Below are 20,004 nucleotides of genomic sequence, written 5' to 3'. Positions count from 1 at the left end.
TGTAATTAATTTAATAAAATTACATCGCATTCATGAATAAGAAACGGTGATATCAAAATTTCTTCTCTAACCGGTAATCGAACACAGCTCGCGATACTGATAGGAATACGTTATTGAATCATTTAATGGTGCCTCAAAAAATATCACACTGCTAAATTAAAATCACTGCTTTAATGTGTTTCGGTGTTGAAGGGGATTGAAAAAAGCCCAGACTGCGCCCGCGGTGAGACAGAGTTCGAACTTACAAAGAAGTTAGTGCTGCGAAGCAACCGCTGAGCGAAAGCTGACACCGATTAAAGGATTAGAAACCGCTCAATACAAAGGATGAGCTCACAAACGTTAATTTCTGTATTCTGTGTAAAAGGACTCCCAAATCCTTGAATATACTAAATGACTGAGCATCCACTGCCCTCTGAGGTTGAGAATTGCAAAGATTCACAAGCCTCTGAGTGAAGAAATGTCTCCTCATCTGACTCTCAACTGGCCGGCCCCTTATCCTGAGACTCTGCCCCCTAGTTCGAGACTCTCCAGCAAGGGGAAACAACCTCTCAGCTTCTACCCTTTCAAGCCCTCCATGAAAATTGAACCTTTCAATGAGAACTCCTCTCGTTCTTCTGAACTCCAGAGATTATAGGCCCAATCTACTCAATCTCTCCTCATAGGACAATCCTATCATCATTGAAAACAATCAGGTTTGATTCCCAGTCAGGGATTTCAGTTCTGACAAAAATCATTGAATCTGTGAGAATCTTAATAATTGTATTAAAACCAACAAAAGTGTGTGTTGCACACTGAAGGAAATTGTAACATGTTTGCTGGGTGGCAGTCAAACTTTAAAAACTTTCTTCATAGATTCATAGATGTCTAGCAAAAGGCGACGGCTTGATCCAGCGTTTTCGTACTGTAGTGGTTATCACGTTCGCCTAACACGCGAAAAGTCCCCGGTTCGAAACCGGGCGGAAACATTTTGAAAATTATGTTCATTTAAATCGTAGAAAAATGGATCAATTCGCTTTTGTTATGCAATGTAACAAAGTCCTGTTACATTTGTGTTATTCTGTACAGTTGTGCACACACACAGAACACTGCGGTTTCGCTCGCTCACTTCCGTTTCTAGCCCTGACAGTGCAGACAGCCCCTCTCAAAGTTGCACATTCCGGCTGCTTTCAGTTGAATTGTGAAAGATTATTCAAGGATCCTGCAGCTTTACCTCGGTTCACAACAGCAGATCTAAGCCCCGTTTCTGCAAACTACAAACCATGTTTTCCAGAATTCCAAGGTGTATACGGAACTCAACCATTAAAATTGCCTTCATTAACCACAGGGGTTCAGGCAATTTTCTATGATTCTATAAAAAGTTATTGAAGTTTGACTGTCATCCGGTATACATGTTAGCAATTCCTGCAGTGTGCAACAAAATGTTGTGGGTTGATTAATGATAATAGAAACAGTTATGAAGTGTCTCACAGACTTCAATGATCCCTTAATACCGTTGGTGAACTAAAGTCTATCAATTGCAGGTTAAAATGAGGAATTCATATTGCATCTTTGAAAGAGCTATCCAATCAGTCCCACTCTGCTGCTCTTCCCCCATAGCCCTGCTGACACTCCTGCCAGTGGAAACGGTTTCCCCCTTAATTTTGATCACCTCTATTAAATCTCCCCTGACCAGTGATTAATGGAGCTCAACGCGGGCAAGTGTCAGATCATCCACTTGGGGCCTAGCAAAGATCAGTCAGTGTGTGGTCTGAAAACATCATGTGAGAGAATCGGTTTTTTCTGTGAAATAGCCGGTCCCGTTAAATTTTACAAATGTTGCCCCAGATCGCTGCTCTCTCAAGCAATGAACATTTTAAACCATTCTCCTGAAATGCAATGTGTAAAATGAGATATGGGTTAACAGTTCAGGAGATGCAAAGAGCAAAATAAATGAATGAAGTTTCGACTGTCCCTCAGTAACCATATTATTATGTCTTTCATTCCGCAAAATAAAGTTACCGGTTAATTAATGGTGATTAAAGCAGTTCTTATTTATTCACATTAGATGCATGTAATTAATTTAATAAAATTACATCGCATTCATGAATAAGAAACGGTGATATCAAAATTTCTTCCCTAACCGTGAATCGAACCCAGCCTGCAACACTGATAGGAATAAATTATTGAATCATTTAATGGTGCCTCGAAAAATATCACACTACTAAATTAAAACCACTGCTATAATGTGTTTCGGTGTTGAAGGGGATTGAAAAAAGCCCAGACTGCGCCCGCGGTGAGAGAGAGTTCGAACTTACAAAGAAGTTGGTGCTGCGAAGTAACCGCCAAGCGAAAGCTGACAACGATTAAAGAAGGAGACAGCGCTCAATATAAAGGAAGAGCTCACAAACGTTAACTTTCTGTATTCTATGTAAAAGGACTCTCAAATCCTTGAATATACTCAATGACTGAGCATCCACTGCCCTCTGAGGTTGAGAATTGCAAAGATCACAAGCCTGTGAGTGAAGAAATGTCTCCTCATCTGAGTCTCAAATAGCCGGCCCCTAATCCTCAGACTCTGTCCCCCCAGTTCTAGACTCTCCAGCCAGGGGAAACAACCTCTCAGCTTCTACCCTTTCAAGCCCTCCAAGAAAATTATACCTTTCAATGAGAACACCTCTCGTTCTTCTGAACTCCAAAGATTATAGGCCCAATCTGCTCAATCTCTCCTCATAGGACAATCCTATCATCACTGAAAACAATCAGGTTTGATTCCCAGTCAGGGATTTCAGTTCTGACAAAGACCATTGAAGTCTGTGAGAATCTTAAAAATTGTATTAAAACCAACAAAAATGTGTGTTGCACACTGAAGGAAATTGTAACATGTTTGCCGGGTGACAGTCAAACTTTAATAACTTTCGTCAGAGATTCATAGATTTATAACAAAAGGCAACTGCTTGATCCAGCGTTTCCGTAGTGTAGTGATTATCACGTTCGCCTAACACGCGAAAAGTCACCGGTTCGAAACCGGGCGGAAACATTTTGTAAATCATGTTCATGTAAATCGTAGAAAAATGGATCAATTCCCATTTGTTATGCAAAGTAACAAAGTCCTGTTACATTTGTGTTATTCTGTACAGTTGTGCACACACACAGAACACTACGGTGTCGCTCGCTCACTTCTGTTACCAGCCCTGGCCGTGCAGACAGCCCCTCTCAAAGCTGCACAATCCGGCTGCTTTCAGTTGAATTGTGAAAGATTATTCAAGGATCCTGCAGCTTCACTTCGGTTCACAACAACAGATCGAAGCCGCGTTGCTGCAAACAACAAACCATGTTTTCCAGAATTCCAAGGTGTATACGGAACACAACCATTAAAATTCCCTTCATTAACCTCAGGGGTTCAGGTAATTTTCTATGATTCTATAACAAGTTATTAAAGTTTGACTGTCATCCGGTATACATGTTAGCAATTCCTGCAGTGTGCAACAAAATGTTGTGGGTTGATTAATGATAATAGAAACAATTATGAAGTGTCTCACAGACTTCAATGATTCCTTAATACCGTTGGTTGACTAAAAGCTATCAATCGCAGGTTACAATGAGCAATTCATGATGCATCTTTGAAAGAGCTATCCAATCAGTCCCACTCCCCTGCTCTTCCCCCATAGACCTGCTGACACTCCTGCCAGTGGAAACTGTTTCCCCCATAATTTTGATCACCTCTATTAAATCTCCCCTGACCAGTGATTAATGGAGTTCAACGCGGGCAAGTATCAGATCATCCACTTGGGGCCGAGCAAAGATCGGTCAGTGTGTCGTCTGAAAACATCATGTGAGAGAATAGGTTTTTTCTGTGAAGTAGCCGGTCCCGTTAAATTTTACAAATGTTGCCCCAGATCGCTGCTCTCTCAAGCAATGAACATTTTAAACCATTCTCCTAAAATGCAATGTGTAAAATGAGATATGAGTTATCAGTTCAGGAGATGCAAAGAGCAAAATAAATGAATGAAGTTTCGACTGTCCCTCAGTAACCATATTATCATGTCTTTCATTCTGCAAAATAAAGTTACCGGTTAATTAATGGTGATTAAAGCAGTTCTTATTTATTCACATTAGATGCATGTAATTAATTTAATAAAATTACATCGCATTCATGAATAAGAAACGGTGATATCAAAATTTCTTCCCTAACCGGGAATCGAACCCAGCTCGCGATACTGATAGGAATACGTTATTGAATCATTTAATGGTGCCTCAAAAAATATCACACTGCTAAATTAAAATCACTGCTTTAATGTGTTTCGGTGTTGAAGAGGATTGAAAAAAGCCCAGACTGCGCCCGCGGTGAGACAGAGTTCGAACTTACAAAGAAGTTGGTGCTGTGAAGTAACAGCTGGGCGAAAGCTGACACCGATTGAAGGACGAGAAACCGCTCAATATAAAGGATGAGCTCACAAACGTTAATTTCTGTATTCTGTGTAAAAGGACTCCCAAATTCTTGAATCTACTCAATGACTGAGCATCCACTGCCCTCTGAGGTTGAGAATTGCAAAGATTCACAAGCCTCTGAGTGAAGAAATGTCTCCTCATCTGAGTCTCAAATGGCCGGCCCCTTATCCTGAGACTCTGCCTCCTAGTTCGAGACTCTCCAGCCAGGGGAAACAACCTCTCATCTTCTACCGTTTCATGCCCTCCAAGAAAATTGTACCTTTCAATGACAACACATCTCGTACTTCTGAACTCCAGAGATTATAGGCCCAATCTACTCAATCTCTCCTCATAGGACAATCCAATCATCATTGAAAGCAATCAGGTTTGATTCCCAGTCAGGGATTTCAGTTCTGACAAAGACAATTGAAGTCTGTGAGAATCTTATTAATTGTATTAAAACGAACAAAAATGTGTGTTGCACACTGAAGGAAATTGTAACATGTTTGCTGGGTGACAGTCAAACTTAAGTAACTTTCTTCATAGATTCATAGATTTATTGCCAAAGGCGACTGTTTTATCTAACGTTTCCGTAGTGTAGAGGTTATCACGTTCGCCTAACACGCGAAAAGTCCCCGGTTCGAAACCGGGTGGAAACGTTATGTAAATCATGTTCATTTAAATCGTAGAAAAATGGATCAATTCGCATTTGTTATGCAAAGTAACAAAGTCCTGTTACATTTGTGTTATTCTGCACAGTTGCACACACACACAAAACACTACGGTTTCGCTCGCTCACTTCCGTTTCCAGCCCTGACCCTGCAGACAGCCCCTCTCAAAGTTGCACATTCCGGCTGCTTTCAGTTGAATTGTGAAAGATTATTCAAGGATCCTGCAGCTTTACCTCGGTTCACAACAGCAGATCTGAGCCCCGTTTCTGCAAACTACAAACCATGTTTTCCAGAATTCCAAGGTGTATACGGAACTCAACCATTAAAATTCCCTTCATTAACCACAGGGGTTCAGGCAATTTTCTATGATTCTATAAAAAGTTATTGAAGTTTGACTGTCATCCGGTATACATGTTAGCAATTCCTGCAGTGTGCAACAAAATGTTGTGGGTTGATTAATGATAATAGAAACAGTTATGAAGTGTCTCACAGACTTCAATGATCCCTTAATACCGTTGGTTAACTAAAATCTATCAATTGCAGGTTAAAATGAGGAATTCATATTGCATCTTTGAAAGAGCTATCCAATCAGTCCCACTCCGCTGCTCTTCCCCCATAGCCCTGCTGACACTCCTGCCAGCGGAAACGGTTTCCCCCTTAATTTTGATCACCTCTATTAAATCTCCCCTGACCAGTGAATAATGGAGCTCAACGCGGGCAAGTGTCAGATCATCCACTTGGGGCTAGCAAAGATCAGTCAGTGTGTTCTGAAAACATCATGTGAGAGAATCGGTTTTTTCTGTGAAATAGCCGGTCCCGTTAAATTTTACAAATGTTGCCCCAGATCGCTGCTCTCTCAAGCAATGAACATTTTAAACCATTCTCCTGAAATGCAATGTGTAAAATGAGATATGGGTTAACAGTTCAGGAGATGCAAAGAGCAAAATAAATGAATGAAGTTTCGACTGTCCCTCAGTAACCATATTATTATGTCTTTCATTCCGCAAAATAAAGTTACCGGTTAATTAATGGTGATTAAGGCAGTTCTTATTTATTCACATTAGATGCATGTAATTAATTTAATAAAATTACATCGCATTCATGAATAAGAAACGGTGATATCAAAATTTCTTCCCTAACCGTGAATCGAACCCAGCCTGCAACACTGATAGGAATAAATTATTGAATCATTTAATGGTGCCTCGAAAAATATCACACTACTAAATTAAAATCACTGCTTTAATGTGTTTCGGTGTTGAAGGGGATTGAAAAAAGCCCAGACTGCGCCCGCGGTGAGACAGAGTTCGAACTTACAAAGAAGTTGGTGCTGTGAAGTAACAGCTGGGCGAAAGCTGACACCGATTGAAGGACGAGAAACCGCTCAATATAAAGGATGAGCTCACAAAAGTTAATTTCTGTATTCTGTGTAAAAGGACTCCCAAATTCTTGAATATACTCAATGACTGAGCATCCACTGCCCTCTGAGGTTGAGAATTGCAAAGATTCACAAGCCTCTGAGTGAAGAAATGTCTCCTCATCTGAGTCTCAAATGGCCGGCCCCTTATCCTGAGACTCTGCCTCCTAGTTCGAGACTCTCCAGCCAGGGGAAACAACCTCTCATCTTCTACCGTTTCATGCCCTCCAAGAAAATTGTACCTTTCAATGACAACACATCTCGTACTTCTGAACTCCAGAGATTATAGGCCCAATCTACTCAATCTCTCCTCATAGGACAATCCAATAATCATTGAAAACAATCAGGTTTGATTCCCAGTCAGGGATTTCAGTTCTGACAAAGACAATTGAAGTCTGTGAGAATCTTATTAATTGTATTAAAACGAACAAAAATGTGTGTTGCACACTGAAGGAAATTGTAACATGTTTGCTGGGTGACAGTCAAACTTAAATAACTTTCTTCATAGATTCATAGATTTATTGCCAAAGGCGATTGTTTCATCCGGCGTTTCCGTAGTGTAGTGGTTATCACGTTCGCCTAACACGCGAAAGGTCCCCGGTTCGAAACCGGGGGGAAACATTTTGTAAATCATGTTCATTTAAATCGTAGAAAAATGGATCAATTCGCATTTGTTATGCAATGTAACAAAGTCCTGTTACATTTGTGTTATTCTGTACAGTTGTACACACACACAGAACACTACGGTTTCGCTCGCTCACTTCCGTTTCCAGCCCTGACCGTGCAGACAGCCCCTCTCAAAGTTGCACATTCCGGCTGCTTTCAGTTGAATTGTGAAAGATTATTCAAGGATCCTGCAGCTTTACCTCGGTTCACAACAGCAGATCTAAGCCCCGTTTCTGCAAACTACAAACCATGTTTTCCAGAATTCCAAGGTGTATACGGAACTCAACCATTAAAATTCCCTTCATTAACCACAGGGGTTCAGGCAATTTTCTATGATTCTATAAAAAGTTATTGAAGTTTGACTGTCATCCGGTATACATGTTAGCAATTCCTGCAGTGTGCAACAAAATGTTGTGGGTTGATTAATGATAATAGAAACAGTTATGAAGTGTCTCACAGACTTCAATGATCCCTTAATACCGTTGGTTAACTAAAATCTATCAATTGCAGGTTAAAATGAGGAATTCATATTGCATCTTTGAAAGAGCTATCCAATCAGTCCCACTCCGCTGCTCTTCTCCCATAGCCCTGCTGACACTCCTGCCAGTGGAAACGGTTTCCCCCTTAATTTTGATCACCTCTATTAAATCTCCCCTGACCAGTGAATAATGGAGCTCAACGCGGGCAAGTGTCAGATCATCCACTTGGGGCCTAGCAAAGATCAGTCAGTGTGTTGTCTGAAAACATCATGTGAGAGAATTGGTTTTTTCTGTGAAATAGCCGGTCCCGATAAATTTTACAAATGTTGCCCCAGATCGCTGCTCTCTCAAGCAATGAACATTTTAAACCATTCTCCTGAAATGCAATGTGTAAAATGAGATATGGGTTAACAGTTCAGGAGATGCAAAGAGCAAAATAAATGTATGAAGTTTCGACTGTCCCTCAGTAACCATATTATTATGTCTTTCATTCCGCAAAATAAAGTTACCGGTTAATTAATGGTGATTAAAGCAGTTCTTATTTATTCACATTAGATGCATGTAATTAATTTAATAAAATTACATCGCATTCATGAATAAGAAACGGTGATATCAAAATTTCTTCCCCAACCGTGAATCGAACCCAGCCTGCAACACTGATAGGAATAAATTATTGAATCATTTAATGGTGCCTCGAAAAATATCAGACTACTAAATTAAAATCACTGCTTTAATGTGTTTCGGTGTTGAAGGGGATTGAAAAAAGCCCAGACTGCGCCCGCGGTGAGACAGAGTTCGAACTTACAAAGAAGTTGGTGCTGTGAAGTAACAGCTGGGCGAAAGCTGACACCGATTGAAGGACGAGAAACCGCTCAATATAAAGGATGAGCTCACAAACGTTAATTTCTGTATTCTGTGTAAAAGGACTCCCAAATTCTTGAATATACTCAATGACTGAGCATCCACTGCCCTCTGAGGTTGAGAATTGCAAAGATTCACAAGCCTCTGAGTGAAGAAATGTCTCCTCATCTGAGTCTCAAATGGCCGGCCCCTTATCCTGAGACTCTGCCTCCTAGTTCGAGACTCTCCAGCCAGGGGAAACAACCTCTCATCTTCTACCGTTTCATGCCCTCCAAGAAAATAGTACCTTTCAATGACAACACATCTCGTACTTCTGAACTCCAGAGATTATAGGCCCAATCTACTCAATCTCTCCTCATAGGACAATCCAATCATCATTGAAAACAATCAGGTTTGATTCCCAGTCAGGGATTTCAGTTCTGACAAAGACAATTGAAGTCTGTGAGAATCTTATTAATTGTATTAAAACGAACAAAAATGTGTGTTGCACACTGAAGGAAATTGTAACATGTTTGCTGGGTGACAGTCAAACTTAAATAACTTTCTTCATAGATTCATAGATTTATTGCCAAAGGCGACTGTTTTATCCGGCGTTTTCGTAGTGTAGTGGTTATCACGTTCGCCTAACATGCGAAAGGTCCCCGGTTCGAAAGCGCGTGGAAACATTTTGTAAATCATGTTCATTTAAATCGTAGAAAAATGGATCAATTCGCATTTGTTATGCAAGGTAACAAAGTCCTGTTACATTTGTGTTATTCTGTACAGTTGTACACACACACAGAACACTACGGTTTCGCTCGCTCACTTCCGTTTCCAGCCCTGACCGTGCAGACAGCCCCTCTCAAAGTTGCACATTCCGGCTGCTTTCAGTTGAATTGTGAAAGATTATTCAAGGATCCTGCAGCTTTACCTCGGTTCACAACAGCAGATCTAAGCCCTGTTTCTGCAAACTACAAACCATGTTTTCCAGAATTCCAAGGTGTATACGGAACTCAACCATTAAAATTCCCTTCATTAACCACAGTGGTTCAGGCAATTTTCTATGATTCTATAAAAAGTTATTGAAGTTTGACTGTCATCCGGTATACATGTTAGCAATTCCTGCAGTGTGCAACAAAATGTTGTGGGTTGATTAATGATAATAGAAACAGTTATGAAGTGTCTCACAGACTTCAATGATCCCTTAATACCGTTGGTTAACTAAAATCTATCAATTGCAGGTTAAAATGAGGAATTCATATTGCATCTTTGAAAGAGCTATCCAATCAGTCCCACTCCGCTGCTCTTCTCCCATAGCCCTGCTGACACTCCTGCCAGTGGAAACGGTTTCCCCCTTAATTTTGATCACCTCTATTAAATCTCCCCTGACCAGTGAATAATGGAGCTCAACGCGGGCAAGTGTCAGATCATCCACTTGGGGCCTAGCAAAGATCAGTCAGTGTGTGGTCTGAAAACATCATGTGAGAGAATCGGTTTTTTCTGTGAAATAGCCGGTCCCGTTTAAATTTTACAAATGTTGCCCCAGATCGCTGCTCTCTCAAGCAATGAACATTTTAAACCATTCTCCTGAAATGCAATGTGTAAAATGAGATATGGGTTAACAGTTCAGGAGATGCAAAGAGCAAAATAAATGAATGAAGTTTCGACTGTCCCTCAGTAACCATATTATTATGTCTTTCATTCCGCAAAATAAAGTTACCGGTTAATTAATGGTGATTAAAGCAGTTCTTATTTATTCACATTAGATGCATGTAATTAATTTAATAAAATTACATCGCATTCATGAATAAGAAACGGTGATATCAAAATTTCTTCCCTAACCGTGAATCGAACCCAGCCTGCAACACTGATAGGAATAAATTATTGAATCATTTAATGGTGCCTCGAAAAATATCACACTACTAAATTAAAATCACTGCTTTAATGTGTTTCGGTGTTGAAGGGGATTGAAAAAAGCCCAGACTGCGCCCGCGGTGAGACAGAGTTCGAACTTACAAAGAAGTTGGTGCTGTGAAGTAACAGCTGGGCGAAAGCTGACACCGATTGAAGGACGAGAAACCGCTCAATATAAAGGATGAGCTCACAAACGTTAATTTCTGTATTCTGTGTAAAAGGAATCCCAAATTCTTGAATATACTCAATGACTGAGCATCCACTGCCCTCTGAGGTTGAGAATTGCAAAGATTCACAAGCCTCTGAGTGAAGAAATGTCTCCTCATCTGAGTCTCAAATGGCCGGCCCCTTATCCTGAGACTCTGCCTCCTAGTTCGAGACTCTCCAGCCAGGGGAAACAACCTCTCATCTTCTACCGTTTCATGCCCTCCAAGAAAATAGTACCTTTCAATGACAACACATCTCGTACTTCTGAACTCCAGAGATTATAGGCCCAATCTACTCAATCTCTCCTCATAGGACAATCCAATCATCATTGAAAACATTCAGGTTTGATTCCCAGTCAGGGATTTCAGTTCTGACGAAGACAATTGAAGTCTGTGAGAATCTTATTAATTGTATTAAAACGAACAAAAATGTGTGTTGCACACTGAAGGAAATTGTAACATGTTTGCTGGGTGACAGTCAAACTTAAATAACTTTCTTCATAGATTCATAGATTTATTGCCAAAGGCGACTGTTTTATCCGGCGTTTCTGTAGTGTAGTGTTTATCACGTTCGCCTGACATGCGAAAGGTCACCGGTTCGAAACCGGGCGGAAACATTTTGTAAATCATGTTCATTTAAATCGTAGAAAAATGGATCAATTCGCATTTGTTATGCAATGTAACAAAGTCCTGTTACATTTGTGTTATTCTGTACAGTTGTACACACACACAGAACACTACGGTTTCGCTCGCTCACTTCCGTTTCCAGCCCTGACCGTGCAGGCAGCTCCTCTCAAAGTTCCACATTCCGGCTGCTTTCAGTTGAATTGTGAAAGATTATCCAAGGATCCTGCAGCTTTACCTCGGTTCACAACAGCAGATCTAAGCCCCGTTTCTGCAAACTACAACCCATGTTTTCCAGAATTCCAAGGTGTATACGGAACTCAACCATTAAAATTCCCTTCATTAACCACAGGGGTTCAGGCAATTTTCTATGATTCTATAAAAAGTTATTGAAGTTTGACTGTCATCCGGTATACGTGTTAGCAATTCCTGCAGTGTGCAACAAAATGTTGTGGGTTGATTAATGATAATAGAAACAGTTATGAAGTGTCTCACAGACTTCAATGATCCCTTAATACCGTTGGTTAACTAAAATCTATCAATTGCAGGTTAAAATGAGGAATTCATATTGCATCTTTGAAAGAGCTATCCAATCAGTCCCACTCCGCTGCTCTTCTCCCATAGCCCTGCTGACACTCCTGCCAGTGGAAACGGTTTCCCCCTTAATTTTGATCACCTCTATTAAATCTCCCCTGACCAGTGAATAATGGAGCTCAACGCGGGCAAGTGTCAGATCATCCACTTGGGGCCTAGCAAAGATCAGTCAGTGTGTTGTCTGAAAACATCATGTGAGAGAATCGGTTTTTTCTGTGAAATAGCCGGTCCCGTTAAATTTTACAAATGTTGCCCCAGATCGCTGCTCTCTCAAGCAATGAAGATTTTAAACCATTCTCCTGAAATGCAATGTGTAAAATGAGATATGGGTTAACAGTTCAGGAGATGCAAAGAGCAAAATAAATGTATGAAGTTTCGACTGTCCCTCAGTAACCATATTATTATGTCTTTCATTCCGCAAAATAAAGTTACCGGTTAATTAATGGTGATTAAAGCAGTTCTTATTTATTCACATTAGATGCATGTAATTAATTTAATAAAATTACATCGCATTCATGAATAAGAAACGGTGATATCAAAATTTCTTCCCTAACCGTGAATCGAACCCAGCCTGCAACACTGATAGGAATAAATTATTGAATCATTTAATGGTGCCTCGAAAAATATCACACTACTAAATTAAAATCACTGCTTTAATGTGTTTCGGTGTTGAAGGGGATTGAAAAAAGCCCAGACTGCGCCCGCGGTGAGACAGAGTTCGAACTTACAAAGAAGTTGGTGCTGTGAAGTAACAGCTGGGCGAAAGCTGACACCGATTGAAGGACGAGAAACCGCTCAATATAAAGGATGAGCTCACAAACGTTAATTTCTGTATTCTGTGTAAAAGGACTACCAAATTCTTGAATATACTCAATGACTGAGCATCCACTGCCCTCTGAGGTTGAGAATTGCAAAGATTCACAAGCCTCTGAGTGAAGAAATGTCTCCTCTTCTGAGTCTCAAATGGCCGGCCCCTTATCCTGAGACTCTGCCTCCTAGTTCGAGACTCTCCAGCCAGGGGAAATAACCTCTCATCTTCTACCGTTTCATGCCTCCAAGAAAATTGTACCTTTCAATGACAACACATCTCGTACTTCTGAACTCCAGAGATTATAGGCCCAATCTACTCAATCTCTCCTCATAGGACAATCCAATAATCATTGAAAACAATCAGGTTTGATTCCCAGTCAGGGATTTCAGTTCTGACAAAGACAATTGAAGTCTGTGAGAATCTTATTAATTGTATTAAAACGAACAAAAATGTGTTTTGCACACTGAAGGAAATTGTAAAATGTTTGCTGGGTGACAGTCAAACATAAATAACTTTCTTCATAGATTCATAGATTTATTGCCAAAGGCGACTGTTTTATCCAGCGTTTCCGTAGTGTAGTGGTTATCACGTTCGCCTAACACGCAAAAGGTCCCTGGTTCGAAACCGGGCGGAAACACTTTGTAAATCATGTTCATTTAAATCGTAGAAAAATGGATCAATTCGCATTTGTTATGCAATGTTACAAAGTCCTGTTACATTTGTGTTATTCTGTACAGTTGTGCACACACACAGAACACTACGGTTTCGCTCGCTGACTTCCGTTTCCAGCCCTGACCGTGCAGACAGCCCCTCTCAAAGTTGCACATTCCGGCTGCTTTCAGTTGAATTGTGAAAGATTATTCAAGGATCCTGCAGCTTTACCTCGGTTCACAACAGCAGATCTAAGCCCCGTTTCTGCAAACTACAAACCATGTTTTCCAGAATTCCAAGGTGTATACGGAACTCAACCATTAAAATTCCCTTCATTAACCACAGGGGTTCAGGCAATTTTCTATGATTCTATAAAAAGTTATTGAAGTTTGACTGTCATCCGGTATACATGTTAGCAATTCCTGCAGTGTGCAACAAAATGTTGTGGGTTGATTAATGATAATAGAAACAGTTATGAAGTGTCTCACAGACTTCAATGATCCCTTAATACCGTTGGTTAACTAAAATCTATCAAATGCAGGTTAAAATGAGGAATTCATATTGCATCATTGAAAGAGCTATCCAATCAGTCCCACTCCGCTGCTCTTCCCCCATAGCCCTGCTGACACTCCTGCCAGTGGAAACGGTTTCCCACTTAATTTTGATCACCTCTATTAAATCTCCCCTGACCAGTGAATAATGGAGCTCAACGCGGGCAAGTGTCAGATCATCCACTTGGGGCCTAGCAAAGATCAGTCAGTGTGTGGTCTGAAAACATCATGTGAGAGAATCGGTTTTTTCTGTGAAATAGCCGGTCCCGTTAAATTTTACAAATGTTGCCCCAGATCGCTGTTCTCTCAAGCAATGAACATTTTAAACCATTCTCCTGAAATGCAATGTGTAAAATGAGATATGGGTTAACAGTTCAGGAGATGCAAAGAGCAAAATAAATGAATGAAGTTTCGACTGTCCCTCAGTAACCATATTATTATGTCTTTCATTCCGCAAAATAAAGTTACCGGTTAATTAATGGTGATTAAAGCAGTTCTTATTTATTCTCATTAGATGCATGTAATTAATTTAATAAAATTACATCGCATTCATGAATAAGAAACGGTGATATCAAAATTTCTTCCCTAACCGTGAATCGAACCCAGCCTACAACACTGATAGGAATAAATTATTGAATCATTTAATGGTGCCTCGAAAAATATCACACTACTAAATTAAAATCACTGCTTTAATGTGTTTCGGTGTTGAAGGGGATTGAAAAAAGCCCAGACTGCGCCCGCGGTGAGACAGAGTTCGAACTTACAAAGAAGTTGGTGCTGTGAAGTAACAGCTGGGCGAAAGCTGACACCGATTGAAGGACGAGAAACCGCTCAATATAAAGGATGAGCTCACAAACGTTAATTTCTGTATTCTGTGTAAAAGGACTCCCAAATTCTTGAATATACTCAATGACTGAGCATCCACTGCCCTCTGAGGTTGAGAATTGCAAAGATTCACAAGCCTCTGAGTGAAGAAATGTCTCCTCATCTGAGTCTCAAATGGCCGGCCCCTTATCCTGAGACTCTGCCTCCTAGTTCGAGACTCTCCAGCCAGGGGAAACAACCTCTCAGCTTCTACCCTTTCAAGCCCTCCAAGAAAATTATACCTTTCAATGAGAACACCTCTCGTTCTTCTGAACTCCAAAGATTATAGGCCCAATCTGCTCAATCTCTCCTCATAGGACAATCCTATCATCACTGAAAACAATCAGGTTTGATTCCCAGTCAGGGATTTCAGTTCTGACAAAGACCATTGAAGTCTGTGAGAATCTTAAAAATTGTATTAAAACCAACAAAAATGTGTGTTGCACACTGAAGGAAATTGTAACATGTTTGCCGGGTGACAGTCAAACTTTAATAACTTTCGTCAGAGATTCATAGATTTATAACAAAAGGCAACGGCTTGATCCAGCGTTTCCGTAGTGTAGTGATTATCACGTTCGCCTAACACGCGAAAAGTCACCGGTTCGAAACCGGGCGGAAACATTTTGTAAATCATGTTCATGTAAATCGTAGAAAAATGGATCAATTCCCATTTGTTATGCAAAGTAACAAAGTCCTGTTACATTTGTGTTATTCTGTACAGTTGTGCACACACACAGAACACTTACGGTGTCGCTCGCTCACTTCTGTTTCCAGCCCTGGCCGTGCAGACAGCCCCTCTCAAAGCTGCACAATCCGGCTGCTTTCAGTTGAATTGTGAAAGATTATTCAAGGATCCTGCAGCTTCACTTCGGTTCACAACAACAGATCGAAGCCGCGTTGCTGCAAACAACAAACCATGTTTTCCAGAATTCCAAGGTGTATACGGAACACAACCATTAAAATTCCCTTCATTAACCTCAGGGGTTCAGGTAATTTTCTATGATTCTATAACAAGTTATTAAAGTTTGACTGTCATCCGGTATACATGTTAGCAATTCCTGCAGTGTGCAACAAAATGTTGTGGGTTGATTAATGATAATAGAAACAATTATGAAGTGTCTCACAGACTTCAATGATTCCTTAATACCGTTGGTTGACTAAAAGCTATCAATCGCAGGTTACAATGAGCAATTCATGATGCATCTTTGAAAGAGCTATCCAATCAGTCCCACTCCCCTGCTCTTCCCCCATAGACCTGCTGACACTCCTGCCAGTGGAAACTGTTTCCCCCATAATTTTGATCACCTCTATTAAATCTCCCCTGACCAGTGATTAATGGAGTTCAACGCGGGCAAGTATCAGATCATCCACTTGGGGCCGAGCAAAGATCGGTCAGTGTGTCGTCTGAAAACATCATGTGAGAGAATAGGTTTTTTCTGTGAAGTAGCCGGTCCCGTTAAATTTTACAAATGTTGCCCCAGATCGCTGCTCTCTCAAGCAATGAACATTTTAAACCATTCTCCTAAAATGCAATGTGTAAAATGAGATATGAGTTATCAGTTCAGGAGATGCAAAGAGCAAAATAAATGAATGAAGTTTCGACTGTCCCTCAGTAACCATATTATCATGTCTTTCATTCTGCAAAATAAAGTTACCGGTTAATTAATGGTGATTAAAGCAGTTCTTATTTATTCACATTAGATGCATGTAATTAATTTAATAAAATTACATCGCATTCATGAATAAGAAACGGTGATATCAAAATTTCTTCCCTAACCGGGAATCGAACCCAGCTCGCGATACTGATAGGAATACGTTATTGAATCATTTAATGGTGCCTCAAAAAATATCACACTGCTAAATTAAAATCACTGCTTTAATGTGTTTCGGTGTTGAAGAGGATTGAAAAAAGCCCAGACTGCGCCCGCGGTGAGACAGAGTTCGAACTTACAAAGAAGTTGGTGCTGTGAAGTAACAGCTGGGCGAAAGCTGACACCGATTGAAGGACGAGAAACCGCTCAATATAAAGGATGAGCTCACAAACGTTAATTTCTGTATTCTGTGTAAAAGGACTCCCAAATTCTTGAATCTACTCAATGACTGAGCATCCACTGCCCTCTGAGGTTGAGAATTGCAAAGATTCACAAGCCTCTGAGTGAAGAAATGTCTCCTCATCTGAGTCTCAAATGGCCGGCCCCTTATCCTGAGACTCTGCCTCCTAGTTCGAGACTCTCCAGCCAGGGGAAACAACCTCTCATCTTCTACCGTTTCATGCCCTCCAAGAAAATTGTACCTTTCAATGACAACACATCTCGTACTTCTGAACTCCAGAGATTATAGGCCCAATCTACTCAATCTCTCCTCATAGGACAATCCAATCATCATTGAAAGCAATCAGGTTTGATTCCCAGTCAGGGATTTCAGTTCTGACAAAGACAATTGAAGTCTGTGAGAATCTTATTAATTGTATTAAAACGAACAAAAATGTGTGTTGCACACTGAAGGAAATTGTAACATGTTTGCTGGGTGACAGTCAAACTTAAGTAACTTTCTTCATAGATTCATAGATTTATTGCCAAAGGCGACTGTTTTATCTAACGTTTCCGTAGTGTAGAGGTTATCACGTTCGCCTAACACGCGAAAAGTCCCCGGTTCGAAACCGGGTGGAAACGTTATGTAAATCATGTTCATTTAAATCGTAGAAAAATGGATCAATTCGCATTTGTTATGCAAAGTAACAAAGTCCTGTTACATTTGTGTTATTCTGCACAGTTGCACACACACACAAAACACTACGGTTTCGCTCGCTCACTTCCGTTTCCAGCCCTGACCCTGCAGACAGCCCCTCTCAAAGTTGCACATTCCGGCTGCTTTCAGTTGAATTGTGAAAGATTATTCAAGGATCCTGCAGCTTTACCTCGGTTCACAACAGCAGATCTGAGCCCCGTTTCTGCAAACTACAAACCATGTTTTCCAGAATTCCAAGGTGTATACGGAACTCAACCATTAAAATTCCCTTCATTAACCACAGGGGTTCAGGCAATTTTCTATGATTCTATAAAAAGTTATTGAAGTTTGACTGTCATCCGGTATACATGTTAGCAATTCCTGCAGTGTGCAACAAAATGTTGTGGGTTGATTAATGATAATAGAAACAGTTATGAAGTGTCTCACAGACTTCAATGATCCCTTAATACCGTTGGTTAACTAAAATCTATCAATTGCAGGTTAAAATGAGCAATTCATATTGCATCTTTGAAAGAGCTATCCAATCAGTCCCACTCCGCTGCTCTTCCCCCATAGCCCTGCTGACACTCCTGCCAGCGGAAACGGTTTCCCCCTTAATTTTGATCACCTCTATTAAATCTCCCCTGACCAGTGAATAATGGAGCTCAACGCGGGCAAGTGTCAGATCATCCACTTGGGGCTAGCAAAGATCAGTCAGTGTGTTCTGAAAACATCATGTGAGAGAATCGGTTTTTTCTGTGAAATAGCCGGTCCCGTTAAATTTTACAAATGTTGCCCCAGATCGCTGCTCTCTCAAGCAATGAACATTTTAAACCATTCTCCTGAAATGCAATGTGTAAAATGAGATATGGGTTAACAGTTCAGGAGATGCAAAGAGCAAAATAAATGAATGAAGTTTCGACTGTCCCTCAGTAACCATATTATTATGTCTTTCATTCCGCAAAATAAAGTTACCGGTTAATTAATGGTGATTAAGGCAGTTCTTATTTATTCACATTAGATGCATGTAATTAATTTAATAAAATTACATCGCATTCATGAATAAGAAACGGTGATATCAAAATTTCTTCCCTAACCGTGAATCGAACCCAGCCTGCAACACTGATAGGAATAAATTATTGAATCATTTAATGGTGCCTCGAAAAATATCACACTACTAAATTAAAATCACTGCTTTAATGTGTTTCGGTGTTGAAGGGGATTGAAAAAAGCCCAGACTGCGCCCGCGGTGAGACAGAGTTCGAACTTACAAAGAAGTTGGTGCTGTGAAGTAACAGCTGGGCGAAAGCTGACACCGATTGAAGGACGAGAAACCGCTCAATATAAAGGATGAGCTCACAAACGTTAATTTCTGTATTCTGTGTAAAAGGACTCCCAAATTCTTGAATATACTCAATGACTGAGCATCCACTGCCCTCTGAGGTTGAGAATTGCAAAGATTCACAAGCCTCTGAGTGAAGAAATGTCTCCTCATCTGAGTCTCAAATGGCCGGCCCCTTATCCTGAGACTCTGCCTCCTAGTTCGAGACTCTCCAGCCAGGGGAAACAACCTCTCATCTTCTACCGTTTCATGCCCTCCAAGAAAATTGTACCTTTCAATGACAACACATCTCGTACTTCTGAACTCCAGAGATTATAGGCCCAATCTACTCAATCTCTCCTCATAGGACAATCCAATAATCATTGAAAACAATCAGGTTTGATTCCCAGTCAGGGATTTCAGTTCTGACAAAGACAATTGAAGTCTGTGAGAATCTTATTAATTGTATTAAAACGAACAAAAATGTGTGTTGCACACTGAAGGAAATTGTAACATGTTTGCTGGGTGACAGTCAAACTTAAATAACTTTCTTCATAGATTCATAGATTTATTGCCAAAGGCGACTGTTTTATCCGGCGTTTCCGTAGTGTAGTGGTTATCACGTTCGCCTAACACGCGAAAGGTGCCCGGTTCGAAACCGGGCGGAAACGTTTTGTAAATCATGTTCATTTAAATCGTAGAAAAATGGATCAATTCCCATTTGTTATGCAATGTAACAAAGTCCTGTTACATTTGTGTTATTCTGTACAGTTGTACACACACACAGAACACTACGGTTTCGCTCGCTCACTTCCGTTTCCAGCCCTGACCGTGCAGACAGCCCCTCTCAAAGTTTCACATTCCGGCTGCTTTCAGTTGAATTGTGAAAGATTATTCAAGGATCCTGCAGCTTTACCTCGGTTCACAACAGCAGATCTAAGCCCCGTTTCTGCAAACTCCAAACCATGTTTTCCAGAATTCCAAGGTGTATACGGAACTCAACCATTAAAATTCCCTTCATTAACCACAGGGGTTCAGGCAATTTTCTATGATTCTATAAAAAGTTATTGAAGTTTGACTGTCATCCGGTATACGTGTTAGCAATTCCTGCAGTGTGCAACAAAATGTTGTGGGTTGATTAATGATAATAGAAACAGTTATGAAGTGTCTCACAGACTTCAATGATCCCTTAATACCGTTGGTTAACTAAAATCTATCAATTGCAGGTTAAAATGAGGAATTCATTTTGCAACTTTGAAAGAGC

At 40.5% G+C, this 20,004-nt stretch overlaps 9 non-coding genes across 9 annotated transcripts; all 9 read left to right on the top strand.

Moving 5' to 3' along the window:
• Positions 1 to 892: 892 nt before the first annotated feature.
• On the top strand, positions 893 to 965 carry trnav-aac (transfer RNA valine (anticodon AAC)). Its single transcript has one exon. It is a non-coding gene; the product is annotated as a tRNA-Val (tRNA).
• Positions 966 to 2,943: 1,978 nt separating this feature from the next.
• trnav-aac (transfer RNA valine (anticodon AAC)) lies at positions 2,944 to 3,016 on the top strand. The gene has a single exon. It is a non-coding gene; the product is annotated as a tRNA-Val (tRNA).
• A 1,977-nt stretch (positions 3,017 to 4,993) lies between these two features.
• trnav-aac (transfer RNA valine (anticodon AAC)) lies at positions 4,994 to 5,066 on the top strand. Its single transcript has one exon. It is a non-coding gene; the product is annotated as a tRNA-Val (tRNA).
• Positions 5,067 to 7,040: 1,974 nt separating this feature from the next.
• Positions 7,041 to 7,113, top strand: trnav-aac (transfer RNA valine (anticodon AAC)). Its single transcript has one exon. It is a non-coding gene; the product is annotated as a tRNA-Val (tRNA).
• Positions 7,114 to 11,141: 4,028 nt separating this feature from the next.
• trnav-gac (transfer RNA valine (anticodon GAC)) lies at positions 11,142 to 11,214 on the top strand. The gene has a single exon. It is a non-coding gene; the product is annotated as a tRNA-Val (tRNA).
• A 1,976-nt stretch (positions 11,215 to 13,190) lies between these two features.
• trnav-aac (transfer RNA valine (anticodon AAC)) lies at positions 13,191 to 13,263 on the top strand. Its single transcript has one exon. It is a non-coding gene; the product is annotated as a tRNA-Val (tRNA).
• A 1,977-nt stretch (positions 13,264 to 15,240) lies between these two features.
• trnav-aac (transfer RNA valine (anticodon AAC)) lies at positions 15,241 to 15,313 on the top strand. The gene has a single exon. It is a non-coding gene; the product is annotated as a tRNA-Val (tRNA).
• A 1,978-nt stretch (positions 15,314 to 17,291) lies between these two features.
• Positions 17,292 to 17,364, top strand: trnav-aac (transfer RNA valine (anticodon AAC)). Its single transcript has one exon. It is a non-coding gene; the product is annotated as a tRNA-Val (tRNA).
• A 1,974-nt stretch (positions 17,365 to 19,338) lies between these two features.
• Positions 19,339 to 19,411, top strand: trnav-aac (transfer RNA valine (anticodon AAC)). Its single transcript has one exon. It is a non-coding gene; the product is annotated as a tRNA-Val (tRNA).
• Positions 19,412 to 20,004: the final 593 nt, after the last annotated feature.

Source organism: Somniosus microcephalus, unplaced genomic scaffold (genome assembly GCF_052327205.1).
Source record: "Somniosus microcephalus isolate GS21.2 unplaced genomic scaffold, FLI_Smic_1.0 unresolved_chr4, whole genome shotgun sequence".
NCBI lineage: Eukaryota > Metazoa > Chordata > Chondrichthyes > Squaliformes > Somniosidae > Somniosus > Somniosus microcephalus.
This window is presented reverse-complemented; position numbering and strand designations above follow the sequence as displayed.